This window comes from Nicotiana sylvestris, chromosome 4 (assembly GCF_000393655.2).
Source record: "Nicotiana sylvestris chromosome 4, ASM39365v2, whole genome shotgun sequence".
NCBI classification, from domain to species: domain Eukaryota; kingdom Viridiplantae; phylum Streptophyta; class Magnoliopsida; order Solanales; family Solanaceae; genus Nicotiana; species Nicotiana sylvestris.
The window spans coordinates 177038963-177050636 of record NC_091060.1 but is presented as its reverse complement, the minus strand read 5'-3'; positions in this window follow the sequence as shown (position 1 = coordinate 177050636).

The window sequence follows — 11674 nt, the reverse complement described above, 5'->3', positions numbered from 1 at the left end:
ATGTACTAATACTAATTTTGTCCGAAGGACCTAAGCAAAAGGAAGGGCGAACCGATTAACATCAAACTTGTGTCATAGAACAACTAATCCAACTTAATTAAATGACATCAAATAAACAAGAATAACATAACATAAAAATGAAGCAAAACGCATACAGTGAAATATGGGCAGAGAATTATTATGCGAATTTTTTATATTGCATCTTCGAACATTTAACGTAGCATTTCCTTATCTAATACTTGAGGTTTACTAACCTTTGAACCTCGGCAAACTCAGGACGACAAACACGACCCCGACGGAACTCAAGCCGGACCTCACTGAATGAGGAACAAAGACGAAACCTCGGAACAAACTCGACGCACCGGACCTCGACTCAACTTTTGGACTTTGGACTGGAACTCGACTTCAACACAAGGTCGAGCAGCTCACCTCCATGAACTCCAGCTCAGCTAGTGGCGTGGGGATAGGGGAAACAGCCGCAGGGTTGCCTGACGTGAAGCTGACGGACTGTTTAGTCGACGATTGTGGGGTCGACGGGCAGTGTTTAATGGCCGGAGGCGTCGCTGGACATGGGGACGACGAACAGCAGTGGTCGTCGGGGCAGTGGTCGAGGGTTGGATTACGGTGGTTTGGACAGTAGGGTGATGGTGTTTCGACGTGAGGGAGTCGATGGGGGAGCTGGTCGCGACTGGTTTTTTGGGTAGGGTTGTTGCTGGTGGTTTGTTGGTTTCGGACGTGAGGTCGAGGAGCTGGGTAGTGATGATGGTGAAGGTGACGGACTGGTAAGGAATGGAGTTGGAGGTTGACGATGAGGTTAGGTTGTTGCTGTTGGTCGTGGTGCTGGGGGAAGGTGACGGGGTGGTGTTCGGACAGTGGAGGTGACGACGCTGCTGCTACTCGTCGGACTGGGTAGTGATGATGGTGGAGCTGGGAGGAGGAGGGTGGTCTGTTGGAGCAGGTGGTCGACGAGCAGGTGGGTTTGGACGTGAGGTTGTTGACGGAGTGAGTAGGGTTTGTTTATGGTGGTTTCACGGTGGGAACGAGGGTGATGGTGGTGATGGGAGCTGAAGGTTTGACGACGATGGTTATGGAGGATGAAGAAAGGGTGGTTGTTTGGGTATGGCCTCTCTGGTTTGCCAACGAGAGGAAGAAGACGATGCACCTGTTTTTTCCAAAACAAAATTTTCAAAAAATCCTCCCTTCAACATGTTTTTGTCCGTGTATTTAGCATGGGTTTGCCCAGAAAAATGAGCCCCACGCGTGGTGGGGTTCGAGCCTTATGTTCCCACGCGTGGTGGGGTTCCCCGTGTATGGGATTCCGTCCGTGTTCCCCACGCGTGTCCCCTCATGTGTGGTGGACTCGGATTATTATGGGCTAGGTCCGAAATTAGGCCTAAAAGCGGGTGATTTGAACCCGAATATTATTCTTTTGCCCGGACCCGAGAAATAGGAACACGTTGCTTAACTAGTCCTATGTAAGCAAAATAACTACCAAAAAATAAGACTAGTATTTAAACAAAACTATATCTTTTTTTAAAATATTTTTCAAGATTTAAAATAGCTACAAAATATTAATAAAACTATTTTTTGTAATTTTCGTAAATATTAAGATAAAATATGAAGTAATATTTTTGTATTTTTCAAAGTTAAAATGACTATAAAATATTAATAAAACTATTTTTGTAATTTTCGTTTTTTAATAAAGACAAAATATAAAGTAATATTTTTGTATTTTTCCAAAATTAAAACGACTACAAAACATTAATAGAATTATATTTTTTTGTAATTTTCGAATTTATATAAAGTACCAAAATAAAGTACAATTTTTTGTATTTTTCAAGTTTATGAGAAATACATAAACTAAAATTTATATATATATTTTTGTGATTTTTCTTTTTGCAACGAAATAAAGTAAAATAGTTAAAATGACTATATTAGACCCAATTACATATTTATGCTAAAAAAATGTGAAAATCCTCGGGGAGGGTCAAAAATCACGTGCTTACAGCTGCCCTCTTTGACTGGAAACACGAAGAGTTTTCCGACAAAGAACGACTAGACGTGTTTTTGACCCGATCATTACTTGGACGGACTACACTTAAGGAAAGGGAGGGAATATGACCGAGCCCTGGTATCTGAGTTGCCTACATATCCTTGGTTATACAGGAATCAGGCCACGTGTAGTTCGGGAATGAGAGAGATGGTAGAGTGTACCGAGGTGAGGAGCCGATCGAGGTGCCGTTCCATTGAGGTTCTGGTCCGCGGTCCTGTCATTACAACAAAAAATGATAACTGAAAAGACTAACTAAACCTATCAGCTACTAGTTACAAGGATTCCTATCTCTAAGTCTTCTGAAACTTGATCTTGAGTCTTGAATGGTGCTTCATACAGACTTTGGATTGAATCTTGATACTTGCTAGTTGTAGGCGCTAGTTCTTGAGCAGATCACATCCGTTCTCCACTTCCGTACCTTGGGTTCTTTTCCCCTCTTATTTTCTTGTTGTCTTTTTTGACCAGCCTTTTGCGAATGTTGGGGATTTTTATTACTTCCTGCTGGGGATTCCTGTTGTATTCCTCTGCTTCATTGATTCTAAGTGTGCTCCTTTCTCATATGAGCGGGCTTTTGACTTCAATACTTCAATTGTATTACCTTATTCTCCAGGTGGGTGCCTGATTTCTATTTCTTTTATCCTTGTTCTCCATGTGGATGCCTGATTTCTTCCTTCCTTTGTCCTTATTCTCCCGATGGACGCCTGATTACTTCTTTTCTTTGTCCTTGTTCTCCAGGTGGACGCCTGATTTCTGTTTTCCTTTGTCCTTGTTCTCCAGGTGGACGCCTGATTTCTGTTTTTCTTTGTCCTTGTTCTCCAGGTGGACGCCTGATTTCTTCTTTTCTTTGTTCTTGTTCTCCAAGTGGACGCCTGATTTCTTCTTTTCTTTGTCCTTCAACAAACTCCGTTCTACAGGCGGGTCTCCTATTGGTAAGATTAAACTTAGGAAGTGCGTCTCCTATTGGTAATGACATGCCTGCATTTATACTTGTGGGCGACCTAGAACTTAAATGTATTCCCGCATTATACTGGTGGGCGACCTAGAACTTAAATGTATTCCCGCATTATACTGGTGGGCGACCTAGAACTTAAATGTATTCCCGCATTATACTGGTGGGCGACCTAGAACTTAAATGTATTCCCGCATTTTACTGGTGGGCGACCTAGAACTTAAAAGTATTCCCGCATTTTACTGGTGGGCGACCTAGAACTTAAATGTATTCCCGCATTTTACTGGTGGGCGACCTAGAACTTAAATGTATTCCCGCATTTTACTGGTGGGCGACCTAGAACTTAAATGTATTCCCGCATTATACTGGTGGGCGACCTAGAACTTAAATGTATTCCCGCATTATACTGGTGGGCGACCTAGAACTTAAATGTATTCCCGCATTTTACTGGTGGGCGACCTAGAACTTAAATGTATTCCCGCATTTTACTGGTGGGCGACCTAGAACTTAAATGTATTCCCGCATTTTACTGGTGGGCGACCTAGAACTTAAATGTATTCCCGCATTTTACTGGTGGGCGACCTAGAACTTAAATGTATTCCCGCATTTTACTGGTGGGCGACCTAGAACTTAAATGTATTCCCGCATTATACTGGTGGGCGACCTAGAACTTAAATGTATTCCCGCATTATACTGGTGGGCGACCTAGAACTTAAATGTATTCCCGCATTATACTGGTGGGCGACCTAGAACTTAAATGTATTCCCGCATTTTACTGGTGGGCGACCTAGAACTTAAAAGTATTCCCGCATTTTACTGGTGGGCGACCTAGAACTTAAATGTATTCCCGCATTTTACTGGTGGGCGACCTAGAACTTAAAAGTGTTCCCGCATTATACTGGTGGGCGACCTAGAACTTAAATGTATTCCCGCATTATACTGGTGGGCGACCTAGAACTTAAATGTATTGAAATTGCTTACCCGTTCTTCCGAGAAAATTTTCGACAATCGGCAGAAAATTTTCTGCCCCGGTTTTTGGTGGTTTCCCTGGCGTTGCGTCTTGCTGCCATTATCAATCCTTTGTTCTCCTGCAGCAAACAAAAGGATTTAGTTAGTTTTAATCGTGGTGGTAGAGGGTGCCTCTCCGTCGAACGATTTTTCTCTCTTCCCCTTTTTCTTTCTCCATGTCCCCATAATTGATTAATGGGCAGAGTTGCCTGCTGGGGGTCTCTAGCCTACTGGGGGATTGGCTTTCAATTAATCCCCTTTTCTGCTTTCTTTTTAAGCTCATGCTGTGGGAGTCTGTTTTTAACTCCCGAAACCACTCCCTTTTTGAGCTTACTTCCTCCAAAATTGCCGGGCACGATCACTGCATTGCCTGGGATCGGCCTTTAAGACTGTTTGTATTATCCTGCATTGGATGAATTCCCCTCTGGTTTCTGGTAGTAAGCTTTGAAAAATCCTTTCAAGACACTTTTTAGGAAAAGAAATAAAAGATAGAAAAAGGAGAAAATCTTTCTGAACCAATATTTTAGTGGGAGAAGAAACTCAAAAGAACTTATCTGGATGACATGACTGGTCCCCGTGATCATGACGTGCACCACCGATTCCCGACCCAGTCTATTTGTATCAATCGATCTACCCGATGGTTTGATTTGCTGGGGATGATAAAGGAGTGTCCATTTCGAATGTTGTAGCTTTTGTTGATCTGTCTTGTCGCCTCATAGTGCCCTTCGAGGGGTCTTCACTAATGAGACTCTCTCTTTTCTCTCATCTCCCGGCGCCTTATGGTGCCTGTGAAGGTTTTCACCAATAAGACTCTCTCTTTTCTCTCATCTCCCATTGCCTCTCGGTGCCTGTGAAGGTTTTCACCGATAAGACTCTCTCCTTTTATTTCTTTCAAGGAATCGGGGTGTTGTAGATACGACCCTCTCTTCTGGAGATTCCTTTGATCATCGATTCATTCCCAATCTTACGATCCTCTTCTTTGCTGGGGATCGGTGTATTATTCTCGGTCTTATTTGCCTGACTTGGCATCTCTTGGACATTGATCGGGAGGTCTTTTGGACGTTGATGTTGGTTTTGGTGTGGGGTTAAAGAAAGGCTATAAAAATGAAAATAATTTGATGGGTGATGTGCTACAACTTTTGGAATCAAACCTTTGTTGGAACTTAAAACATAACCTCTGCCCCAGTTTTCTTGCTTGGGGAATTTATTTTTTACACTTATGTTGCGCTATGTGCGTTACGCACACTGTGCCTATTATGCACACTATGTACATTATGCATCCTATATTCACTATGATGCATACTATGACCGAGCCGTGAGGCGCCTACGTATCCTCTTTGAGGAATCAGGTCAAACGTAGTTCCCACGGTTTTGTATTTCTTGTGATTTTATCTTCTTCTTTTTTTCTTTTCCTTCTTTTTCATTTTCTTTCTCTTTTTTTTTCATGTCTTTTCCATTAGTGATTCCAAAAGAGGGGTATGAAAGAATTACTTAAGGCTCAAAGGGGGAAGCAAGGGTTAAAAGTATTTGGATAGAAGAAAGAATTGCCTCCGTCATCTCATTATCCAATAAATGCCAAATACAAACAAATAAACCAAAAATTGCCATAATTAAAGAAATTACGCATAATATCTCTTGACTGCATCAGAATTGATAGCCATGTCGACACATCTCCCCTCGACATCTGTCAAACACAAAGCACCGTTGGTCAATACTCTGGTCACGATATAAGGCCCTTGCCAATTTGGGGCGAATTTGCCTTTTGCCTCGACCTGATGTGGGAGGATCTTCTTCAATACCTGCTGCCCTACTTCAAACTTCCTGGGGCGCACCTTCTTATTATATGTTCTTGCCATTCTCTTCTGGTACAGCTGACCATGACACACTGCTGCCAATCTTTTCTCATCTATCAGGCTCAACTGTTCCAATCGAGCTTTGACCCATTCATCATCATTAATCCCGGCTTCAGCGACAATTCGGAGGGACGGAATTTCGACCTCCGCTGGTATTACGGCCTCAGTTCCATACACCAACAAATAAGGAGTTGTGCCTATGGAAGTTCGGACGGTAGTGCGGTAACCCAACAAAGCAAAGGGTAATCTCTCGTGCCATTGTCTGGACCCTTCCACCATTTTTCGCAGTATCTTCTTGATATTCTTATTGGCTGCTTCGACTGCTCCATTCGCCTTGGGACGATATGGGGTGGAATTGCGGTGTGTAATCTTGAATTGTTGGCATACCTCTCTCATCAGGCTGCTATTAAGATTCGCACCGTTATCCGTGATGATCACTTTTGGGATCCCAAATCTGCAGATGATATGGGAGTGAACAAAGTCCACCACTGCCTTCTTGGTTACTGATTTGAAGGTTTTAGCCTCAACCCATTTGGTGAAGTAATCAATGGTCACTAGAATGAACCTATGACCGTTGGATGCTGACGGCTCGATGGGCCCAATGACATCCATGCCCCATGCCACAAACGGCCAGGGTGCTGACATCGTATGTAACTCTGTTGGCGGAGAATGAATCAAATCTCCATGTATCTGGCACTGATGGCATTTCCTTACGAAAGTGATACAGTCGTGTTCCATGGTGAGCCAATAACACCCTGTTCGAAGGATCTTTCTTGCCAATACATATCCGCTCATGTGTGGCCCACAAACTCCAGCATGTACCTCTGCCATAACCGTCGTTGCTTGACTGGCATCTATGCATCTCAACAATCCCAAATCCGGGGTTCTTTTGTACAATACTCCTCCACTGAGGAAGAAACCATTCGACAAACGCCGAAGGGCTCTTTTTTGGTCTCTAGAGGCATGTTCTGGATATATCCCCATTCTGAGGTATTCCTTGATATCATGAAACCAGGGTTCGCCATCTGCTTCTTCTTCTATGGCATTGCAGTAGGCGTGCTGATCACGGACCTGGATGTGTAGAGGATCAACATACATTTTGTCAGGGTGGTGCAGCATTGATGCTAAGGTGGCCAAGGCATCCGCAACCTCATTGTGAACTCTCGGGATGTGTTTGAACTTCACCGATCGAAATTGCTTGCTCAGATCATGCAAGCATTGTCGGTATGGTATGAGCTTTAGATCTCGTGTTTCCCATTCACCCTGAATTTGATGTACCAAGAGGTCCGAGTCTCCCAAGACCAAGACGTCTTGGACATCCATGTCAGCAGCCAAGCGCAGACCCAGAATGCAAGCCTCATACTCGGCCATATTGTTGGTGCAATAGAAGCGTAGTTGAGCCGTAACAGGATAATGCCGTCCTGTTTCAGAAATGAGTACTGCTCCTATTCCAACCCCTTTCGCGTTTGCAGCTCCATCGAAGAAAAGCTTCCAACCCGGTTCCTCAGGCAATTCCAACTCATTTGTATGCATTACCTCTTCGTCAGGAAAATACGTTCTTAAGGGCTCGTATTTTTCATCAACGGGATTCTCTGCCAAATGGTCTGCCAGCGCCTGGGCTTTCATGGCCGTCCTCGTTACATAGACGATATCAAACTCTGTGAGCAGAATTTGCCATTTTGCCAACCTTCCCGTGGGCATAGGTTTCTGAAAGATATACTTCAATGGGTCCAAGCGGGATATGAGATAAGTAGTATACGAAGACAGGTAGTGTTTCAACTTCTGAGCTACCCAAGTTAGGGCGCAACATGTTTTCTCGAGTTGAGTGTACTTGACCTCATGTACTGTGAATTTCTTGCTAAGATAGTAGATGGCTTGCTCCTTCCTTCCTGTGTCATCATGTTGCCCCAATACACAACCAAATGAATTTTCCAAGACCGTCAGGTAAAGAATTAGGGGCTTCCCGGGCTTAGGCGGGACCAATACGGGTGGATTAGACAGATACCCTTTGATTTGGTCGAAAGCCTCCTGACACTCTGCCGTCCAACCTACCGCAGCATCCTTTCTCAGCAGCCGAAATATGGGCTCACAAGTTGCTGTGAGTTGAGCGATGAACCTGCTGATGTAATTGAGTCTACCCAGCAAACTCATTACCTCTGTTTTGTTCCTTGGCGGTGGCAAATCTCGGATGGATTCAATTTTGGATGGGTCTAACTCAATCCCCCGTCGACTGACGATGAATCCTAGCAACTTTCCTGATGGAACCCCGAATGCGCATTTGGCCGGGTTAAGCTTGATATCATACCTTCGGAGTCTTTGGAAAAATCTCCTTAGGTCTGCCACATGGTCCTCCTGACGCCAAGATTTGATGATCACATCATCGACGTACACCTCGATTTCTTTGTGTATCATGTCATGAAACACGGCAGTCATTGCTCGCATGTACGTTGCCCCGGTGTTCTTTAACCCGAACGGCATTACCCGATAGCAGTAGGTTCCCCATGGCGTAATAAACGCTGTCTTCTCAGCATCCTCCTCGTCCATTAGGATCTGATGATAACCCGCATAGCAATCCACAAAGGATCCGATCTCGCGCCCAGCGCAATTATCGATCAGGATATGAATGTTGGGTAACGGAAAATTGTCCTTGGGACTTGCTTTGTTGAGGTTGCGGTAGTCGACGCACACCCTGATTTTTCCATCCTTCTTTGGGACTGGTACCACATTGGCCAACCACTCGGGATATCGAGTGACCCGAATGACCTTTGCCTGCAACTGCTTAATCACCTCTTCTTTGATTTTTACACTCATTTCTGTTTTAAATTTCCTTAGTTTTTGCTTGACCGGAGGGTATGCCGGGTCAGTGGGCAATTTGTGAACCACTAAATTTGTGCTTAATCCAGGCATATCGTCATAGGACCATGCAAAAACATCTTTGAATTCCATGAGGGTTCTGATCAATTCTTCCCTGACATTCGGCTCAATGTGGATGCTGATTTTGGTTTCTTGGACGTTATCAGCGTCTCCTAGGTTTACAGCCTCAGTGTCATTTAGGTTAGGCTTGGGTTTTTCTTCAAATTGGCATAATTCTCGGTTTATCTCTTCGAAGGCTTCACCTTCATCACATTCAGATTCATCATCACAAACGACCTCTTGCATCATTGAGTCAGATTCAGATTGATTTATTAGACTAGGTCGAAGATCCGCTGTGCATGCCATGTCATTAGAACCAGTAAAAAGAGAACTGTTCAGAAAGAAAAAGAACAAAACAAAATTAAAATGGGACAAAAGAAAAGAACTTCATTAAACTTGCGGGATAAAAGGGTTCACACTTTTACAAAAACGAAAGTAAAATTTGGATTACACCCTTGAATAATCCGGACAAAACAAAACACACAAAACATAAATCAAAGCCTACTACCAAGACTCCCCTCGGACAGGAAGAGGAGTAACTGTCCAATTGTTGGTCTTGGCCTCAGGCCCCACAAACTGTATCTCTGCTCTGCTGGAACCTTCTCCAGCTTCCACCATACTGACATCCGCGAATAGCCTCTCAAAACTCTGATTCAGGTCTTCATTTATACCGATCAAAGGTCCTCGAATCTTTGGGACCGGCGACCCCTTGGCACTTGCTTTGACAAAAGACCTTGAGAGACGTGGCACTGGTTTAGGCAGAAACCAAACCCTCTTCTTCATTTTTCGCGCTTGCTTCCTATCTGCTGCGGTTGGTTTGAACCCCAATCCGAAAGTTTCCAGATTTTTAGGAAGGGAGACAGGTTGGACAATCCCTTGAAGCTCGACTCCTAGGCCTTTTCTCGGCACAAATCCATTACCCAGCATTTCTGAGACCATCATGACTGTTGCGGCAGCTACCCTAGGGTGCGGGATGATTTCTCCTTCAGAAATTTTGTTGGCCGACCCTGTATCGAAAATCTGGTAGACCCAAGGACCTTTGTCATCAGCGGTCTCTATGAAAGGTACAATGGTTCCGCCCATGGTGCACGTTGTATCCTCGCCGTGTAACACGACCTCTTGTCTTTCCCACTCGAACTTCACCATCTGATGTAGGGTGGAAGGCACCGCTTTGGCTGCATGAATCCAGGGTCGTCCCAACAGCAGGTTATAAGATACTGTGGCGTCCAACACCTGGAATTCCATGGTAAACAGGACCGGACCAATGGTCAGTTCAAGTACAACATCCCCTACAGTAGGCCGTTCAGTTTCCGTCAAACCCTCGGACACAGATACTGTTCTTGTGGATCCTTCCGTGGTCGATCTTTAACTGGTTCAAGGTAGATAGTGGGCAAATATTGGCGCTTGAGCCGTTATCCACCAATACTCGAGTTACCACCGAGTCTTCACATTTGACAGCTAGGTATAGAGCTTTGTTATGCTCCGTACCTTCCACCGGCAGGTCATCATCTGAGAATGTTACCCTGTTCACCTCGAAAATCTTGCTGGCGATGGTTTCCAGGTGGTTTACAGAAATCTCACTGGGTACATGAGCTTCGTTCAATATCTTCAGCAGGGCCCGACGATGCTCCTCAGAATGGATCAGTAACGACAACAGTGAGATCTGGGCCGGTGTTTTTCTCAGCTGTTCGACCACAGAATAGTCCTGTACTTTCATCTTCCTCAGGAACTCTTCAGCCTCTTCTTCGGACACAGGTTTCTTGGTTGCAACTGGGTTGGTTCTTCTTAGCTCCACCGGAGCAAAACATCGACCTGATCGAGTCAGCCCTTGCGCTTCACAACTGACTTCTTCCACCTGTTTTCCTTTGTACATCACCACCGCCTTTTCATATTTCCAAGGCACAGCCCTGCTGTCAATCATCGGCAGCTGGACCACAGGCTTTATGGTCACCCGTTCTCTACATACCCCTTTCAACACGACCGCCGGTGTGGGCGGGATCCCTGGTATTACCAACTTGCTTGGCTCGGGTTTGCTTGTTATGGCGGACGGGCTCTTTCCCAATATCACTACCGGCTTGACGCCTTCTCCCTGCGACTGTACACTCGTTCCTCCACTGGTTGAGACTTCTTTCGGGGCGGCTTGGATCATCATCACTGTTTGTGAGGGTTTTCTCAATTCTCCTCCCTCACACACCAACTCAATCATGTGAGTTTCGTGGTGCGCTGGCAGTGGGTTTTGGTTGATGTTAGGAGCTTCTGGTGTCTGGACCTCGATCTTATTGGTGTCGATAAGATCCTGTATGGCATGCCTTAACTTCCAACACTTCTCGGTGTCATGCCCGAGCATCCCTGAGCAGTATTCACAACTTATTGATCGATCCAAATTCTGAGGTGGGGGATTTGGTTCTCGAGTCTGGACAGGACTAACCAAACCCAATTGCCTCAGCTTGTGGAACAAAGCGGTGTAGGTTTCTCCCAACTCCGTGAAAGTTCTCTGCTTCCGCAACCTGTCATTCCTAGCATCTGGATTTCCCCGGAAGCCTGCCCCTGAAGGGTTTCTATACGCCCTCGGTGGAGGATAGGTGTTTTGTGGTGGTGCATATATGTTGTGGTGCATATATGTTCTGGGGAGCCGGTGCGCGCCATTGTGGGCGAACCGGAGGCTGAGTGTATGCCTGGGCTTGGTGTACGGAACAATGTGGTTCTCGAGGTGGATAGAAATTTTGTGGTGGGTTGTATGGGTATTCTGACCTGTGAGGTCTGGGTTGGTTGTAGTGCGGCCTGCCAGCCCTAGACCAACTGCCTGCCTCGATCGTGGCAACCTCTTCTTTCTTTCTTCTCAGCGCACCTCCCGTGCCGCTTTGAAGAGCCTGGGTTGTGGCTTTGAGTGCCGAATAG